Source organism: Peromyscus leucopus, chromosome 2 (assembly GCF_004664715.2).
Source record: "Peromyscus leucopus breed LL Stock chromosome 2, UCI_PerLeu_2.1, whole genome shotgun sequence".
Classification (NCBI taxonomy): domain Eukaryota; kingdom Metazoa; phylum Chordata; class Mammalia; order Rodentia; family Cricetidae; genus Peromyscus; species Peromyscus leucopus.
The window spans coordinates 61850521-61871070 of NC_051064.1; the positions used below are offsets into that span (position 1 = coordinate 61850521).

General features: G+C 42.3%; 1 protein-coding gene and 1 long non-coding RNA gene across 5 annotated transcripts in view; one reads left to right on the top strand and one right to left on the bottom strand.

Moving 5' to 3' along the window:
• Positions 1-16951, bottom strand: part of Kiaa1958 (KIAA1958 ortholog) — a 147720-nt gene extending 130769 nt beyond the window's left edge. For 2 of the 4 annotated variants that reach the window (XM_028856439.2, XM_028856438.2), the window contains exon 1: positions 16678-16951. The gene's annotated coding sequence lies outside the window, so the exon portion shown is untranslated. The remainder of the gene's footprint in view (positions 1-16677) is intronic. The other 2 variants (XM_037202619.1, XM_028856442.2) reach the window with 1 other exon arrangement.
• A 110-nt stretch (positions 16952-17061) lies between these two features.
• LOC119087340 lies at positions 17062-19797 on the top strand. The gene is made up of 3 exons (XR_005090747.1): positions 17062-17191; positions 18687-18769; positions 19159-19797. It is a non-coding gene; the product is annotated as an uncharacterized LOC119087340 (long non-coding RNA).
• The last annotated feature ends 753 nt before the right edge of the window (positions 19798-20550 follow it).

Below are 20550 nucleotides of genomic sequence, written 5' to 3' on the forward strand. Positions count from 1 at the left end.
GCAAACTCCAGACCAGTATGAGCTACCCAACAAATTCTTCTTTTAATCCTTAAAGTGAGAATTACTAAACTAATAAAATGTATTCATGGCTCTTGAAAGTTTCCCTCAGGTCCAAAGGAAACTCCACACCCCCAAATTCTGGGGCCTGTTCTCCTCTATCAAAGGAGCCATTCCTCATCCCTGTCAGAAGGGACCAAAGGCTATCTGTGGTGCCTATTAGCATACCAAAGCACAAGCTGGCCTCCAAGTCCTGTGGCTCTTCTCAGCTCTTCTCACTCCACCCCTACCCTAAACTACTCCAGCTCATGGACTTCCCTCCCCCAGCTCCTCATTCCCTTATAACCCTGCTGTTTCAGCTCTACACTCTTTTCTCTTCCTCTCTTGCTCTACACACCCCCATGGCCTGGTCCAGCTGCTGGCCATGTTCAGTTTACTATTCTCTCTCTGCTCGGGACTTTTCCAAGGCCTCTGGCTGTACTCTCCCTCACAGCTACAATAAAAATCTTCCCCTCCCCCTCAACCATACCTTGGAGTCTTCATGTCCTCAGTTCATACAACTGGTACCAAAACTCTGTTTATACTCTCAAACTGCTTTCCAAAGGACAATCAAGGAGTACAGCAATTAGAACACTCCTTGTGGGGTATGAACTATACAATCTGGAAAACTGGTAGAATCCACTGAAGGTGGACAGACAGACAGACAGACAGACAGACACACACACACACACACACACACACACACACACACACACACACACAGGAGCTGTCAGCCAGGGTTTTACTTTCTGTGTTAGGTACGAAAGAGCACAGAGTGCCAATGTCCTGCTTACTGACCTAAATGCCAATCATACATTCAATCTATAAAAACTAATAAACTGTACATGTTGACAGGTTTATTTTATACAAATTATACTTTTAAGTTTTAAGGGAAAACTATATTCCCATCAGTGATGTAAGAATAACTTCTCTTGCCCTTCCCTAGCAATGGGTATTATTTCATTTTATGTTATACAATTTGATATGGCTAAAAAACAGCATTCAGGAGGATGAAACAGGAGGACCTCGAGTTATAGGCTACCCGGAGCTACATAGTAAGACCTCGTGTCAGACAACGAATTTCTGAATTGCTACAGTACTCTGTGTTATTTACACAGCCAGGGAGGCTGATTTTTTTCTATAAATTTTTATTTTTTATTTTTCCTACTATTACTCATTTTTACAAATCATGAAATCCACACAGGTGCTGGGAGACGGATCAGCTAGCCAGCACAAGCCTGATGACCCACTTGATCTCCAGAATTCATATAAAATGACAGGCTGTGGTAGCATGTGTAAGTAACACTGCTATGTCAAGATGGGAGGCAGACACAGAAGGACACTCTAGAAGCTACTGCCTGGAGTGTGCGGCACTGCAGCAGAAACAAGACTGCCTCAACAAGGTGGCAAGAGAGAAGAGTCCTGGAAGTTGTCCTCCAGTCTCCACACACGCGCCTACCTGTACATGGACGGACTCTCTCTCTCTCTCTCTCTCTCTCTCTCTCTCTCTCTCTCTCTCTCTCTCTCTCTCTCTCTCTCACACACACACACACACACACACACACACACACACACCATGTACAAAATAATAAAATTAAAAACTACATATAAGCAACAATGTCTACAGATATCAACTCTTTATTATACCATTTCTTGACTATTTCTGTCTTTAAGTTTTTATGTGTGTATGTATGTATTTGCAATGCTAGTGATGAAGTCAGAGCCTTGTAAGGAATGCTCTACACACCAATGAACCAACCCCCAGATGCAACTTACTCTCTTACAATAGCAAAGTTTAAATATTTACATAGTTAAATCCATCCTTTTATTGATGACCCTTTCTCAAAACTATTATCTAGAACCTCATATTGTTGCTTATTACATGTAAGGAAATGTTTATTTCTCCAATAAATAGTGTGCTTTTTTATAGTATTGTTATGGAATAATCATTTTGTACACTGAAAGATGTGTCTTTGCCAAAGTGCCTTCTGAATGGTTTAATACAAGAGCTGACTGGCCAGTAGCTAGGCAGGAGGTATAGGCAGGACAAGACCCAGAGGACACTGGGAAGAAGAAGGGTAGAGTCTCAGGAGTCATGAGAGATGAAGAGAAAAGCAAGATGAATGTGCACATGACAGAGGGCAGATAAGAAATATGGATTAAGCTGGGCGGTGGTGGCGCATGCCTTTAATCCCAGCACTCGGGAGGCAGAGCCAGGCGGATCTCTGTGAGTTCGAGGCCAGCCTGGTCTTCAAAGTGAGTTCCAGGAAAGGTGCAAAGCTACACAGAGAAACCCTATCTCAAAAAACAAAAAAAAGAAAGAAAGAAAGAAATATGGATTAATTTAAAATGTAAACATTAGCTAATAACAAGCCTGAGCTATTGGCTGATCATTTATAATTAATAGTAAGTCTCTGAATGGTTATTTGGGAGCAGCTACCAAGACCCAGAGAAACTCAGCTTACAAAAGGTGCCCTATGTGAAGGACCTACATCCACATAAGACTTAAGAAAGCTTTTAAAAGGTTCTAAACACACAAAAATGAAGCCAAATGTGGCCTCCTAGTCTTGGGTCTCTCATGCCAGCCACAGTACAAAGACATGTCTCCTGACAGCTGACAGCATTCCATGAACTAAGTCTCATGGCAGGTTCCTGCAGTCTCTCATAGAGGATGTGGTACAGAGAGGCATCTCCCAGCCTCTGCCTGTGCTGCTGCATGGTGGGTTTGGGGTTTTGCTCATACAGACAAATACATATGCTCAGTAAAAACAAACCCAGACAAAAAATACCTCCAAATGGGTTACAGTGTGTTTTAAAAATGTACAAAGGCTTGAGAGAGAAAAGGGTATAGATAGTCATTAAAAAAATACATAGTTTTAAAATAATAATGTCCTTTAAAAAGGAATAGAGTTTAAAAAAATACAATAAGCCATGTAAAGATGAGAAATACACAGAGAGTTTGGATCCTGTATGCTATTGTGTTGTCTTTAAATTTTCTGATTGTTAATGAAGGAACCACAGCTGATAAAACACATCGGATTATGAAAACTGCTGGATTAAACCAAACCATATATTTTAAAAATGTCTTAACTTCAAAATGGAAGTCAAAACATAAGTTACTTTGGGAAGAAGTTATGCTTTTATCTTTATTTTATTTTATTTATTTTTGGTTTTTCAAGACAGGTTTTCTCTGTATAGTTTTGGTGCCTGTCCTGGATCTCGCTCTATAGACCAGGCTGGCCTCGAACTCACAGAGATCCTCCTGTCTCTGTCTCCCAAGTGCTGGGATTAAAGGCGTGCGCTACCACCGCCCGGCTTGAAGTTATGCTTTTATATTTTATTTCCACAGGAAATAAGAGGCTGTGGATTCATTCTAGGTTGATATGGATCAGATTTGATTGGGAAAGACCACCTGAAAATCCTGGCTACAGACATAAAGAAATAAACCTAGAAAAACTACAAAACACCTAATGTATATTTTACCTACTCAAACATAGAACAAACACCTTTGGCTGACTTATTACAATGCACAGTCTATACTTGTATTAATACATATATGTATGTTATCTTTAAAAGTTTATGTATTTTCAGGGCAAAGTGACCAGACACCAATAAAAATGGATGGCCCAAGTGATCCAGCATCCAAAACAGCTTCAAGGATGCTAGTTGAGATGATCCAGCCTCACAGAATACTCCAGCCAAGAGTTAATAATTATCCTGATTTTCTCAACGTTCCCCCAGAGATGACAACACCCCCAGACAACAGGAAGCAATCTAGGGGAAAAAAAAAACAAAACACCCACATTCCCAAAACATGGGTTATGGATGTTTGTCATTGTTCAAGGGAGGTTGGTTACAAGTTATTACAGGTCATAGTCAGGAAAAAAAAAAAACACAACTAAACAACTCAATTTAAAGATCTCTTTCTAAAGGAAAAAAGAGGGATATAATATAAGAATGATAGGGGGAAAAGTAGATTATTGGATCTACTTTAATACAAAAACAACTATTAATCTCAAAATATTTTGCATTGTATGGATTTTGGTTTATTGATACAAATTTAAAGTTATTTTTGTTATAGTGCATGTATGTTTCTACACTTGTTTGGGGTATTGTGTCTATGCAGCTCATTTAAAATGTAATGTATAAATAAGAAATACAGTAGTAGTCATCTATAATAATCAAACTTATAGTCATGTTAGGTGTAGGGAGCCGCCATTCTAAGATGGCGCTGACTTCCTGGTAGCTCAGCTGTAAACAACTCCATATTTGGCTATGCTCCTAGGACTACGTGTCCTATCCCGCATGCGCGAGTATGGTAATTGACTCTAGAGCCTAATTCTGGCGATCAATCACTTCTTGAATCCTCATATAAGCAGCTGCATTTTAGTCACCTCCCGATCAAGAGGCGCTCCAATAAAGTGGTTCTGAGACGGATATGGTGGTCGTTCTTCCTCGCTGGCCGAGGAGCGCGCCGCAGTTAGGTATGTTTTCAATGTCATACACAGATATATTTAGATAGATAATCTTCAAACACTTCAAAGACCTATAGAATATGGCATTTAGTATGTTTAATAACCTAAGGCTTTTTATGACAATGAGACATGTCTGCTCCTGGAAGCACCAACTACTTCAGAGAAGATGATGGGCATCAAAGAAACTCCACATGGAGTTTGCTTTCTTTGTGGCAAAAGTTAACCACTGGACAAGAAACTGTCCTTGCCTCAACTGCTGACAGTATACTGTCCAAACTGGACCAGCACGGTGCAAAAAAGGCGACTGCCACACTTCACCAAGACAAGGTAGGACAGTCCTTCAAAATTCCCTGCTACACAAAAATGTCTGTCATATATACTAGGACTGTAGGTCAAAGTTGGACACCCCAACGTTAAGAACTCTGGGTGACTATCCAGGCAGCCAGACGTCCCTATCATTAGGTAACATTTCACCCTTCTAAGGTCATTGTTAGAGTTGAAGACTAGATAGTCATAGTTAAAATTTTCCTTAGTTATGATAAAAAGTAAATTAGGTACAAAACTTTAGACTCAGAAAGACAGATAACAGAGTATTTTCTCCAATTTTTCCAAATACAAATACTTGGGAGGCAGAGGCGGGCAGATCTCTGTGAGTTCAAGGCCATCCTGGTCTACAGAGTTCCAGGATAGGCTCTAAATCTACACAGAGAAACCCTGTCTGGGGGGTGGGGGAGAAGAGCTGACTAGATAGTAGCTTGGCAGGAGGTATAGGTGGGACAGCAAGACACAGAGGATGCTGGGAGGAAGAAGGGTAGTCTCAAGAGTTTCGAGAGACTCGGAGAGAAGCAAGATGAATGTGCCATGTTGAAAGAAGGTACCTATACGTGACAGAAGGTATGTAAGAAACACGAGTTAGTTTGTAATTTATAAGTCACTGAATGATTATTTGGGAGTGGCTACAGAGACACGGACAAACTCCTCCTACACAGTAAACAGATAAAGACTGGGGAAATGGCTCATTTGCTAAAGTACTTACTTGCCTTGCATTGCACAAGGACCTGAGTTTGAGCCCCAGAAACCACATTTAAACAAACAACAAACAAAAAACTGGGAGGAGGTAGGTGGATCTCTTTGGGGTTAGCCTAGTCTACACGGTGCGACCCTATTTCAAAAAAAGAAGGCTGTAATAAAGAAAAGGAAATGCGTTCTTGTGATCCTATGGCTGCGCAGGCACAAACAGGCAGATGGAACCTTGAGTCTTATCTTTTTGTTGTTTTTATTGTTTGTTTGTTGTTTTAGTTTGTTTTCTTTTGGGCTTTGTTTTTCAAAAAAGGGTTTCTCTGTGTAGCCCTGGCTGTCCTAGAACTCACTCAGGAGAACAGGCAGGTCTAGAACTCAGAGATTTGCCTGCCTCTGCCTCTTAAGTGCTGGGTGGGATTAAAGGTTTTTGCCACCAGCGCGTCTTAGTCACTGTTCTATTGCTGTGAAGACACAATGACCAAGGCAACTCTTATGAAAGAAAGAAAGCCCCAATAAATGTTTTTCTAGTCCAAAGTCTCAAAGTCTTCTATATCCCTCCAACAAATAGCATGGATAAGTCCATCACAGCAATACCCAACATCTGTCTTAGTCATTGTTCTATTGCTGTGAAGAGACACCATGACCAAGGTCCCTAATGGAGGGCTTGCTTATAGTTTCAGAGTTTTAGCTCATTAACATTATGATGGGGAGCGTGACAATATGCAAATAGACACGGTGCTGGAGAAGTAGATCAGAGTTCTACAACCAGATCTGCCAGCAGCAGAAAGAGAAACAGAGACTGGACTCGGCACGAGCTTCTGAAACCTCAAAGCCCCACTTGTGACACACCTCCTCCAACAAGGCCATACCAGTATGAGCTTATGGGGCCATTCTTACACAATCCACCAAAGGTCTGGCTGGCCAGCCAGTCTAATCTACTTGCAGGCCAGTGAGCGAGCCTTCCTCAAAACAAGAAGAAAAAGATGGTGGATGGTGCCTCAGGAATGACACCACGAGCCATCCTCTCACATGCACACACATCCACGAGCACCTCTAACATCGATATTAGACACACACACACACACACACACACACACACACACACACTATAGATTTTGAATGCTTAACAGCAAAAAGATGACCTAAAGAAAGGAAAGCAATAGAGTAAATTTATAAAATATTATGACTTTTTTTAGGCAGGACTCCTTATGCAGCTCCAAAGCTGACCTCCAGCTAGAGATCCTCTTGCGTCACGTCATTGTCCCAGATGCTGGCATTACAGGCATGTGCCACCACACTTGGCTTTAAACCTAATTTTCAACAGGAAAACTAATTCCTTAAAGGAGGTTTTATATCAATGTAGACATCATAAAGAAGTGTATATAGAAAACACACTGCATGGTAAGACTTTTGACTGCCAGAAAGAACATAGCCAACTGGCTAAAAAGCAACTGAAGTAGGATATATACAAATCAAACATTCATATATCAAATATGTTCACAAGTACAATATATTCATAGGCAGAATGCTATTTATAAGATACACGTTTTTCCCGGACTATGTTCAAGAGGGAAAATGCTCCCAAGACTAAGCCATCAGATGATGCTTATCTTTCAAGGGCTGTTCTGCAGAAAGCACAGGGAGACCTCCAGTTAACATTTCACAGGTATCTCGTCAAAGCCTATGCAAATAAGACTTGGGGGAATCAGTAAATTGAACGGACTTGTCAGTAGGGCTGATTGATCCTTTCTGGAACTGGTGACAGAAAACAGGACTAAAGATACAAAACTTCAAAGGTAAGAAACTTAAGACAATTGTCCAGGGAAAGAAAAAGATAATCTTAAATGTTTCTGTTTGTTAATCCAGATTTCCAAATGCAAATAAAGGTACAACTGCTTTTACTTAAACTCACTGAGAAGATACATTCACAAAAAAGTTAAAATAGTGAACTTTTCCCACAATGTTAATTTTTACTATTTGAGAAAATCCACTAATGTTTAGCTTCTAGTTTTCTGAAAATCTAGATAAAGTGAATTTCTAAACCTAAAATGCCATGAAAACATTAACAAACCTGTCATTACAAAAAGAATTAGACTCCCTACAATAAATATGCCTTGGTTTATCACTGTAAGTTAGATAAATTAGATAAACTAGAAAATTGATCACGTAGGTAGGTCAAAGGGGGTGTCTGTGTGAGAGAGTGTCACTTCTGTTAATCTTAAAAGATGGGAAACAAGAAATTTTAAGTGAAGTTGCCTCTATGAACAACCAATCAAATTGCTCAGGCTTCCCAGCCATCACAAAACTGTCAAGTTACCACACTAGTTTTCCTGCTCTCCAGATCTAAGAGAAACAATGGGGCAGGATTTATTTTAGCTCACAGTGTCAGGATCTGTCCATCTCTGGCGAGGTGGGTGGGGTGGAGCAGAGCATCACAGAAGGCAGGAAGCAGAGAGAAGGAATACAGGAAGAGGTCAGGGCAAGAACACCCACCACCACACCACACCCCACCCCCCCCCCCCCCCCCCCCCCCCAAGTGATTTACTGCTTCCAGCTGGCCTCACCCTAGAAAGTTCCCAGAACTTCAGAACGGCACCTTCAGCTGAGAACCTTCAGCTGAGAACCAACACTAACCACATCGGCCTAAGGGAGCTACTTCTTGTTCTGCCCATAACACTGACTTAAGAGCCCCTGGGAAGAAAGCTGTGAGCTAGAGTCAACCAACCCCTGAGGACTGAGTGAGACAAGGCAGAGACAGACAGACACCCAAGAAAGACCAGCTTCAGAGAATATCATACAAGAGGCTCCATGAAAGGCTGTTTATTTCCCTTTGTATTCAAACATGATATACAATCAGAAAAGAACAGAAATAATAAGTAAATATCTTGCTACTACTTCAAAATGTTTTACAACAGAGCCTACAACCAGATCATGGAACATTCATTGCACTCAAGGAGCCCCACTTCCCCTGGGTAGACAAACAGACAAACCGACACAGGCACTCAAACAGACACACACACACACACACACACACACACACACACACAATATTAAGCCTTTGGCCTAGGACTCTGGCTATCGTCTTAGGGCAGTATTCTCCTCAATGCATTTATGAAGCTGCCATAGCATAAGGTATGCTAATATCCAGTTGACCAAAGCAGACCGCTAGGGAATGAGACAAAGGTATCAATACTAGATGTTATTTATTTGGGGATATCCATGTAGCACTCTAGCTGGTAGCGTCTACCATCTACTGTAGTGATGGTCATCGTGAAGAGTTCCGTTTGGGGATATTATAATTAGTGCTGCAAACGTTCATTCTAGTACATTTACTTTGGTGGTATGTATCTCCAAATGGAACTGCTGAACCATAAGGCATGCATGTGTTTAGTGTAAGTAGATACTGCCAAACAGCTTTCCAATTTGTTCGTTCCAATTTACATTCCCATACTAATGTATAATTCCCACAGCAATGCAGAATTTCAGTTGCTGTATGTTCTCACAACACTTACTAATTTTCATTCTAATGAGTGTACTTCACTTTTATTTTTGAGTGGCCATATTTTAAAATACTTCACAAAAGGAATAAAGGAGAAAAATTCTGAACCATGAAACCAGGACAACTCCCCATGCCTAGCACAGCAAGCTCCTTCTAAAATATAGACATAACCATCTTGTTTAAATATAAATGTGAAAAAGGGACCAAGCTATCCCGTGGCAGGTACTGTAAAGATAATGAACAAGAACCGAATAAGGAAGCCAACAGAGGCAGACCACAGAACTGGCACAGACAGATGCGCTGTAGCCCAGTGCTTGCCTAACCCCTGGGAGGTAGGAGGCGTTGTTCAAGCCATCCTTGGCTATATAGCGAGTTCAAGAACAGCCTGGGATACACGAGACCAGAAAGGCACAGAGAAAGAAAAGCAAAGCTGGGGTAGGGGGAGGAGAGACAGGAAATGAAAAGCTAAGAACTTACACTGGACAGGTGACAGAAAGATGCACAAAGAAAAATGATAGCAGCCAGGACAGACTAGGAAAGAAGGGGACACTTAAAGGGACACTAGGGCTTCACACACACCACACACACACACACACACACACACACACACACACACACACACACACCTGTAGAAGACAAAGTAAAGGGCTGGCAAGGTGACATGATGGGTAGTAAGAGCTGAGTTCAATCCCACAGTGAGGAGAGGACCTACCCCAGAAGGCTGTCCTCTGACCTTTACATGTGAAGGGAAACTTCACACACAAATTAAAAGTATAATTTTTTTTACAAATATGAAGCAAATATGAAGACTATGGTTTTAAAAAAATAATTGTCCAGGTGTAATGGCATACTCTCTTCAATCACTGCCCAGGTAGATCTGTGAGTCAGAGGCCAGCCTGGTCTATATAGCAAGCTCTAGGCTAGCTTTGGCTGCATAATGACACCCTGCTTAGAAAACAAACCAAAAACAAAAAAACCCACAAAAAATGTTAAACGGTATATGCATAAAAGTTAAGCAAGGATTATCTAGCATATATATTACAGGAACCCTTAAAATGAAATACGTTCAATAGTAGAAGTTATAACAGATTAAAATATTTGGGCCAATATACTAAAATATATTGTGTATCTTGGAAAATTAACAAAGAACAAGTAATACTCTGGCATATTCCAGTAAAAATATTGCCTTTTCAGGATGGAAAAAAATATCCTTTGAGGATCTAGGCAGAGAGACAGAGTTGCCTATAAGGAAATCCAACCTGGACGTACAATTCCGTGGTACACTGCCCATGTGGTACATATGAGGCACTGGGCTCGATCCCCAGTCCTCCTTCGACGACAGTCCAGTTAACCAGAATGCAATGGAGTAAGAGTCTGTAAACTGTGATTTGTGACCAGCTGCAATTCACAACTGGTTGTACCAATCAAACTTCTCTCAATAGAGCAGAAATCATGCTAGTTCATTTACATATTCCCATAGTTGCTTTAGCGATGCGGTGGCTCAGTTAATAACTATAACACAAAATTATGACATAAAAAAACAAAAGCAAGAAATATTTTTCATGAGTCATTTTTATACTGATGAACTTCTAACTACCAAATGATTACAGAAATACTATTATAAGGGTTTGTGTTACACATGAAAAATACAAACACAGTGTTTGTGTGCATGCACGCTAAGGTGAAACCCAGAGCCTTATACATGTTTTACCACTGAGCTACACCTCCTGTCCGGTGTATATTTAACCGTAGACTTAAGACCAATTGCAAAAGTTAGAGGGCAATGTATATGTATGGAATGAGCAGACAGAAGGAAGAAAAGCTTGGAAACAGTACTGATGAATCTAGAGACTTGATTATGTACAGAAGCTAGGACTGAGGATAAGGAGTCACCCCCAAAATTCCTGTTTAAATTAGAGGACTATGAGATCGCAGAATGATGCATAACTCCCTAGAAAGCAGCACATTAGTACCAATAGACCATCAAAAGAAACATGTCCTCAGAAGTCACGAAAACAGAACAGCTTTTGCACTTCCAATGAATGTGGTCACACTTGAAAAGTCTCTAGTATTCCAGAATTTTCTAATTTAAACCACTAAAAATAACGAATATAAAAAGTATAAACAAAACAAAGCCTGAGGCAGACAGTCAGATTCCTGGAGCACACTGCCACTGCCCCACCAGCCAAATGGAATCAATAAGCTCCAGGTTCATCCAGAAAGCCTGTTTCCAAAACTAAGGGTAAGATGGAGGGTAACAGACAGTATCAATCTCTGGCCTCCACAGACGGGCATGTGCAAGCACACCTGCATGTTCATGGGCACCTGCATGCACACATTCACATATACACAAATACGTACACATACAACCACACATGTACAGAAGCACAAGCACACCCATTCCTTTAAAAAGGCTGGAGAGATGGCTCAGTGGTTAGGAGCACGTGCTACTCTTATAGAGGACTAGTATTCAATTCCTAGCACTCACATAAAGACTCACAACTAACTGCCTTTAACCCCAGTTTCAGGAATCCAGATACCTCGCTAGCCTCCACAAGCACTGCACACGTGGTGGACATCATGAAGGCACACACACATACACATAAAATAAAAATAAATATTTAAAAAATAATAAACCTGGGAAATGTGAAAAAGCAAAGACATAAAAGATGGAGCCACTAGAAATCACTAAACAGAATGAAGTAACTATGTAATCAGGGCTCCGAATGGGTAGACATGCAGGCTGGGCTATGGGCTAAAGTGTAACCCTCAGATCCATCTTTCAAGTCCTAAATGCCAGTACCTCAGAATGGAACTTATCTCAGGAGCTAAGGCCTTCAAAAGAAGTAATTAAGGTAAAATGAAGTCATATTGGTACTCTAATCTATATAATCCTTTTTAGAATGACTGATGTCTGTACAAAATAAGATTAGGACACAGACAGGCAGAGGAAAACCAATCCAAGAGACCCTCAGAAGGCGACCACACAGAAACCTCCTAGGCTGAAGAATTATCAGAACATCACCCACAGTGTGATGCTGTTAGGGAAGCTGTGGAGAGAAAGGCCATGTCCCATCCACACAATTCACAAACATTCTTCCATGTGACTTAGACATATTAAGTCCTGCAATAGAAGAGAGGATTTTTGATAGGTGATAATTATGCTTTAAATGATACAATGACAACGGAAAAGCCAGAACAGTATTTGTAAGGAAAACTGAAGGGACACAGTATTTGCAATTAGAAAAGGAATAAAGGGTTCAAGTCATGCCAGCTTAGAGAAAAGCCAAGAACAGAAGAACCTAGCCAAGACATGTTTTATGCCTGAAATGAAGTTAACCAAAAGGCAAGTGAATAATTCAAAAACAACATGGTTAGCAAGGAAAAGGGATGGAGACAACTTTGGATCATTCTCTAAGATAACAAACAGGTACATGTATTTTCTTTTCCTTTTTTTGGTTTTTCGACTTCTCTGTGTAGTCCTGGCTGTCACAGAACTCACTTTGTAGACTAGGCTGGCCTTGAACTCACAGCAATCCACCTGCCTCTGCCTCATAAGTGCTGGGATTAAAGGCTGTGCCACCACCACCTTTTAATGTTTAAGCTAACGAAAGAATCCTTGATGATTCACAAACAAACAAAATATGTTCAGGCATCAAGTGAAAAGACATTTGCAATGGTTTTAGTTTGAGTTCTGGTTCTCTGTAAGTTTCTTCTTGTCTCCTCCTTCCCGACCAGCAGCTGCACTGGGCATTGCTTTTTGTCCTATATCTAGAGCCACAGAAGCCAGAGTTCCAGAGGAGAGTAAGAAAGAGGAAAGCTGGTCTCTAACTTGCAGTTCTGGGACAAAGGTCAGACAGATCAGAAGGGAAAACAACTAGATTATAAATACAGCAGTTTATCATAAGATTTTTTTTGTATTTTTTAAGACTTTTTCAGCTGGGTGTGATGGTGCACACCTTTAATCCCAGCACTTGAGAGGTAGAGACAAGTATATCTCTGTGAGTTCGAGGTCAGCCTGGTCTACAAGGCAAGTTCCAGGACAGCCAGGGTTGCACAGAGAAACACTGTCTCAAAAAGAAAAAAAAAAAAAAAAAAAAAAAAGAGGAGGAGGTTTCTCAAACACTTTTAATTTTTTTAAGAGTTCTATTTCACATGAAGATGCACAATTGTTTTGAAATATGCATGTTACTTCCTTCTAGGCATAAAAATATTGCTGATGCCCTACACCTTGCCCCTTTGCTCTCTACATGATTTGCAAGTGTGATAACACACTTCTGAAATACATCTCCTTCGTCACTAAGGCCACCACCATCACCAGTATGAAATAGTGAAAGACCTCCCCAACTGCTTCAAGTGTAATACTTTGCAAAACAAATGAACGTTGCTGGGGAACTTGCCTTTCTCCAGAAAAGCCTATTAAAACGTTGTTGACGCTGGATACAAAATAAAATCCCCAAATCTGCATTTTCAGTACTTTTGCTTTCTTGACCTTTATTTGAATTTGAGACTAAGCTTTACCAAACAACAGAATTTACACAGTCACTAGCCAACCACAGTCCTCATTATGGAATCTGTGCAGTGCATTTGTTCCCTAGGAAACCGACCAGAGCACACACAGAGTGCAATTTCAGACTAGCAAAAGAATTTTCCAATCATGGTGGTAAATAAAGTCCATACATAAGTCAGCTGATCCGAAGCAAACTCAAAAAGTGTCAGCGAAGAGCTAAGCTCCATGGAAACTTTCCTAAAGGGAAGAGAAAAAGAAAAGAAACCTGTGGGGTGTCTTTGGGTAACTATGTAGATCCCTTAAGTAAATATTATGAGCAGGTTTCTTTATAAACACAAACTGTCATAAAATAAACTGTTCAAAATAAATGGCTTCTCTCCAATCTTCAGCTTCTCTGTTTCTGACAGTATTTAAGAGGGAAAGCTTCTTTAGAGCCAGCCTCATACATCTGGTACCAGGATATTAATCCAAGAATGGATCCTTCTTTTTTTTCAGCAAGCAGCACGGGCTTGCGCTCTTAGTGCGAGGAGATGACAAACCCTGCAATGAGTAGTTTCTGTCACACCTCTCCCTCAGGCTTGCTTCCCCACCAGGCCACAAAGAACTGCACGGGGTGGGCGGGGACCATGCCACAGGGCCAAAAGTCACAGGTCTGTAAAGAGCAAGTCTGTTACTGCCCAGTTTTCTACTTTATTACCCTAGAACTGAACACAAGAAAGAACTAGAAAAGCCTGCAGACTTTCAAGTCTCCCAGATTTAACTGAGGACAGCTTAGTGTTGCTTAGGAAAACAAAATACAGTTAAATGTCAGCTTCATTTTAGAGGCCAATTTACACAAATTCCTATTTTCTGCAAGGAGCATTTATTTATTTGTCATAAGGTTTAAAGAAAAAAGCATCAGGACAAAAATTAATTCATTTGCTCTCTTAAACAGCAACTGACCAAAAGGAAAATCAGTTAAAAACATGTAAGCCTCTCTGGAATGCTTCTGACTACACCATTATTAGTTACACAGAAAGAAAAATAGTAACAGTTTGACTGGTGTGTACCAGTCAAAAACAAATGAAAAGGCAAGGTATTATCTCTCAGCCAGCGCATATAAAAACACTATAGTGCTGATCCAAGAAAACTCAGGCACAACTACTCCTTTGCCAAAGCACTCCCAACACAGACTCACTGTTAATTTTTCCCGTTTACACAGAGATGCTTTGTTAAGTCTTATCACTACCACTGACAATCTAATAAATACACAAACAAGTGATTCAGTTTGTCAGTCTGCTTTTTCTTTTTTTTTTCTTTTTTTTAAATTTCAACCAGGGACAAAGAGCTGCAACTCTGATGATGTTCTAGAACTCCCTGTTCATGATAAGGCCAGACCTAATTGGAGATGCCTCTTTAAGCTATTCATAAGGTTTAGGCCAGGGTGGACCAGACCCACACACTAAGTTCTGTGTCTTTGTGTAGTTTAAATTCATTTACCTAATCTAGACCGGAAATAACAGCAGGAGATGATAAAACCTGATCAATTATGGTGGATGAAGCTGCCTCTAGACATTAAGTGTGCATAGATGTATAGTCCAATAACAGAAAAATTCAGTATGCAGCACAGACAATCTAATGTAACTGGGACAAGAATCTAGGGTAAATTTTTCTCCCACAAAAACCACTATTTTAAGCATATTAAACTATGATAAAAATAGTGTACTTGAATAAAAATGCATTGAATTGTATTTTTCTTTAATATTTAAAAAAATTAATGGAAATTTAAGTAGTTTGCCTATCATAATATTTTTTTCCTTCAAATTTAGTTTTTTTAAGGAATCTTCCACTTTCTCCAAATGGCTGTACCTACCATTGTTTAGTGACCCTCAAATCTATTTTAAAAAAAGCCAAAACCTCCCAGGTAACAGTCAAACTTACATAAGTCAATATGAATACTCACACAGGCAAAAAAAAAAAATTTCTAAAAGTGAGGAATAAACAGATTAACATAAGAACATAACCCTGTACCTTCATAGAAAACATTAGTCTGTGAAATTAATTTTATGAATGCTCACTGGCCTTCATTTATTATTTGACTATCTATGAACACATAGCAACTGTTCACGAAGTTAGCAAGCTAATCACGTAAGAAAATTCAGAACTACTACTACCTTACACCTTTCGAAACACCATACCCAACATATACAACAACCTAATCCTTGGTTTGTATGCATGGAATACATAAAGAAATACAGGTGGGAAAATCACTTCTAACATCATGTTCTCCTCATAGGATGTGAAAAGTCTCCTCTCTTAAAACGGAAAACAAAGGTTTTAGCCTGCATGGAAAGACCTATCGGTTTTACTCTCTAATGCAAGCCCTACAGTAAAAGCTGTCACTACGGACATTGATTGTAGTTAACTATCTAATAGGTAGACTATTCTATTGGTGCTAATCCTAACGACCATGAGAAAAAACTTTACTCCAAAACTTCAAAACCAAAATAAATACAATTGTTTAAAAAAAAAAAAATTAGCCGTGCTCGATCTCCTCCATTTAAACCACTATCTGACCTTTAAATATTAAAATCAAACATAGCCGTAAGAAAACCACAAACATTTCGTTTGTTTGTTTTGATCTGGTCAACCCAACCTCCTCTCCCCAGGACACGCACTAGCTTTCTTGATCTATTTGATAACAAACACAAATCACTGTGCGCAGCCTCAGACTGGGGGGAGCCTTTGGGAGAAAGCCCTCCTCCGTTAGAAACAATAAATAAGGGAGCGAAGCGCCGCACGTTCCTTCACACACCCCACACGCACCTCCCGGCGCCTCCCGACAACCAAGCCAGCCCGGCAGAGCCCCGGAGCACCTCAGGACTCTGCAACTAGCACGGCAAACCGTCCCTCCTCCTTCCCGCCCTCCTGCCCGGCTCGAGGATGCTGGCGCAGGGACAGTCCCCTCCGAGACGCCGCGGGCCGCGAACCCGCGGGCGCCGGGCTCTGCGCCCGCAGACCCTTCCGCCCCTAGCGCCCTCCCGCCTCGCTGGCCCCAGCAGACAAAAGGAAGGTTCGGCGGGTCACGGGGCGGCCGCCCACACACAAAGAGGCCCCGCGCCCGCCGGCTCCCCAGCCCCGCGCGGGCTCTCACCCACCTGCAGGTGTCTGTGCGTCTGTCCATAGGAACGCGGGCGGTGGGGCCTGCGGGAGCCGGGCGGCCCGGGCTGGACGGGGCGGGACGGCGGCGCGGAGGGCGGCAGCACCGCGGCCGGAGGCCCAGACGCCGGAGCCAGTGGAGCGGGAAGGGCGCCCCGCGGGCTGCGCGGCGGGGGACGGCGGCGGTGCGGTGGGGGCGCGGGCGCCAGCCTGGCTCGGCCACCGGCGCGCGCCGCTCCGTGCGCCCCGGGCTCCGCGCGCCCGGCTTGGAGCGCGGGGGCGGGGCCGCGCGGGGCGGGGCCGGAGAGGGGCGGGGCGGGGGCTCGGACCCGGGCTTCAGCCGGCACCGGAAGCGCTCGGCGGGCGGCGGGACCTACAGGAAGTGTGTAGCGACGCCCGCGGAAGGCGCTCGACCCGCGGCGCTCCCTGCCCTACGGGGGCGAGGGCCAAGCCTCCCGCCGCGGACGCGCGCAGCCCTCACCCCGCCGGGCTCGGCCCCCGCCGCTCCGACAGGTACGGAACCGCGGTCTCTGTGACTTTCCACGCGGGTCGGTTGGTCCCCCGTCTCCACGCACTTCAGCCGAAACAGTCGCGGTACGCGGAGCCTGCTCGCCCGGTGGCCTGCGACCCACAGTGTACTCACCCCGTAGTGTCCTAACGCCCCACCGCACCACACACACCTGTAAACCCCACCTCTTAGGGGGAAAAAAAAAAGGTGTTGCACGGTGTTAAAGAGTCTATTCTACAAGGCAAAATAATTTCACTTCAAGATTATGAAGAGTTAAAATGTGGCAGACCAGAGCCAAATTATCGTGGGCTTTTTTAGTTCCTTTGGAAGCCATTTATTGCCCACCCATGTGTCAAACATTATACCCTTGTGCCTAAGGAAAACCTTTAAAATGTATTCACAGAGGCTGCAGAGACAACTCTGGCTAAGAGCACTGGCTGCCCTTCCAGAACACCAGGTTCCCAGCACCCACACAGAGGCTCACAACAGTTTGTGACTCCAATTTTCAGGGCTCGGATGCCTTCTCTAGCCCCTGCAGACACAGACTGAAATGGTGCACACACGTACATGCAGGCAAAACGACCCTAAATAATAATAGTAAAACATAAAATAAAATGCATTGTTAGCTGACTACCAGCTTCCACTAAACCAAAAGCTACACATCTCATCAACATACAGAAAACCGCTTTGCTGTAATCCACCTACTTGTACTCCGTGCCATTTGGGAAATGCCTTGATTCTGTGAATTTCTTTGTTCTAAAATAATAATTAAAAAAAAAAATCTCATGTAACTACTTCCACAGTGAAGCATGTCTCTTGGGGCAATCTGAATCCATGTTGTGGGCCATCATCACTCATATTTGGCTTAAGAACCTCTCTGAGCTAAGAGCTATGTTTTTTTGCATCTACACACTCATCCCACCTAGGGCGTAGGGCTGTTAGTAACACCTAAAACTCTCAGGCTGGTGGTCTGGTACACAGGGACAGGAGATAACCTATACATCCTGGCAAGACTGAGGCAAAGCTCCATGTTTAAAAACCCCTTTCAGCTGGGCAGTGGTGGCACACACCTTTAATCCCAGCACTCTGGGGGCAGAGGCAGGCGGGTCTCTGTGAGTTCGAGGCCAGCCTGGTCTACAGAGCAAGAGCCAGGACAGGCACCAAAACTACACAGAGAAACCCTGTCTCGAAAAAAGAAAAAATAAATAAATAAATAAATAATAAAAACCCTTTTCATAGCACTTACCAGAGGCTCAGGTTTGTGCCAAGCACTGGGTGGGCTGTTAATTAATTTAGTACTAGGACCCTACAAATCTGGGGCTACTAACATCACTATATTATGGAAAAAGTGTTAACATTTTTCCTTGTTTTTATATGTATGGGTGTTTTGCCTGCATGTACGTCTCTGTACCATGTGTGTACCTGGTGCCCTTGGAGGCTAGTAGAAGGTGTCAAATGCCCTGGAACTGGAATTACAGATGTTTATGAACTTCCACATAGGTGTTGAGAATCAACCCAGGTGCACTGGAAGAGCAGCTAGTGACCCTAACCACTGAGCTATCTCTCCAGCCCTGCTTTCTCAGGTATGTACTGAGAAGTGATATTGCAGTTCATTAGATTATTATTATTTTAGTTTTCAGAAACTGAGGCTCATAGAAACTAAGAGATCTTAAGTACCTAATTTCTTGTAGAAGCTAAGATTCATTCAAAGCAGTCTCACTCCAGAGTCCATGTTCTTTATTGTTTTTTTTTTTTTCTCTTCCCCACCCCTCCGCCAGACAGGGTTTCTCTGTGTAGCCCTGGAAGTCTTGGAACTCATTCTGTAAACCAGGCGGGCCTTGAACACAGAGATCCACCTGCCTCTGCCTCCTGAGTGCTGGGAAAGGCATGCACCACCACCACCACCTGGCTCCCATCCTCTTTCAAAATGTTTATTATTATTATTATTTATTACTATTATTATTTTTTTTAGACAGAATGTCATGTAGCCCAATATGACCTCTGCAATCGAGTTTGAAGTGAAACCACCTAAATACCCCATTGGTAGAAAGAAAGGTTTATTGGGACTCAAACTGCCAAGGCTGAAGGTAGAGTCCATGTTTTTAACTCTCTTTTCTTCTCACAACACTGAGCAATTTCCAAAACATTTATAATGCTAGTAAGTCATATTTAGAACATAAATGACTAGCCTTAGGTACGACCCACATCTTGGCCTCACACCTCCTATGATAGGAAATCTCAGTCACTCCTACCTCTGAGGTAAATGAGAAAAGAGACTATGACAGATTGTAAACAAAAGATCCAGGGCCATCCCAGACCTGTCAGGTAACTTACATTGCCACATCAGTCAGTTCTCTCCTACATGGCAGCTTCTGCCAGTCCCTCACAATCATGAGCTGTTTAAGGCTGATATTCTTTTATTTAAGTACTTTATGTGTATTTTGCCTGCATGTATGTCTGTGTACTACATGCAGGATGGCCCACCAAGGTCACAAAAGGGCATTGGAACTGGAGTTAGAGACCATTATGAGCTCCTATCAAACCTGGGTCCTCTGGAATAGCAGCAAGTGCTCTTAACATCTGAGCCAACTCTTTAGGCCCTTAGGCTGATATTCTTTTTTTTTTTTTTTTTTTTTTTTTTTTTGGCTTTTGAGACAGGGTTTCTCTGTGTAGCTTTGTGCCTTTCCTGGAACTCACTTGGTAGCCCAGGCTGGCCTTGAACTCACAGGGATCCGCCTGGCTCTGCCTCCCAAGTGCTGGGATTAAAGGCGTGCGCCACCACGGCCCGGCCCAGGCTGATATTCTTACCCCTATTCATTATCAAGACTCAGGTCTGAGCTAAATAAAAACACTTTTATAAATGCTTTGAGTCAGTGAAATTTACTCAGAGCAAAGCAAAACTTCTCACATAATTGTGGAATAATCTTTTTGTACACTGAAGATTTGTCACTTGGATTGGTTTAATAAAAAGGTGATAGGGGGGCAGGGATCTGAATGGCCAATAACTAGGCAGAATTTTGGGGACAGACAAGATGCTGGGAAGAAGAAAGGTAGAGACAGGGAGAGTCACCAGACAGACAGAGAGGAAGCAGCATGGGCAATACAGAGTAAAGAGAATAAAGCCACAAGACAAAAAGTAGATTGATGAAAAATAGGTTAATTTAAGTTGTAAGAGCTAGTTAGTAACAAATGTAAGCTATTGGCCAAGCTTTAATAATTAATAAGACATCTCCATGTGGTTATTGGGAGCTGGCAGGTAGGACAGAAAAATCTGTCTCCAAATGGAGGGAAGGAGAAAGAGGAAAGAGAGAGAAAGAAAGAGAGGGGGAGCTGCACACCTCATGGGAATAGAGAGAAAGAGAGG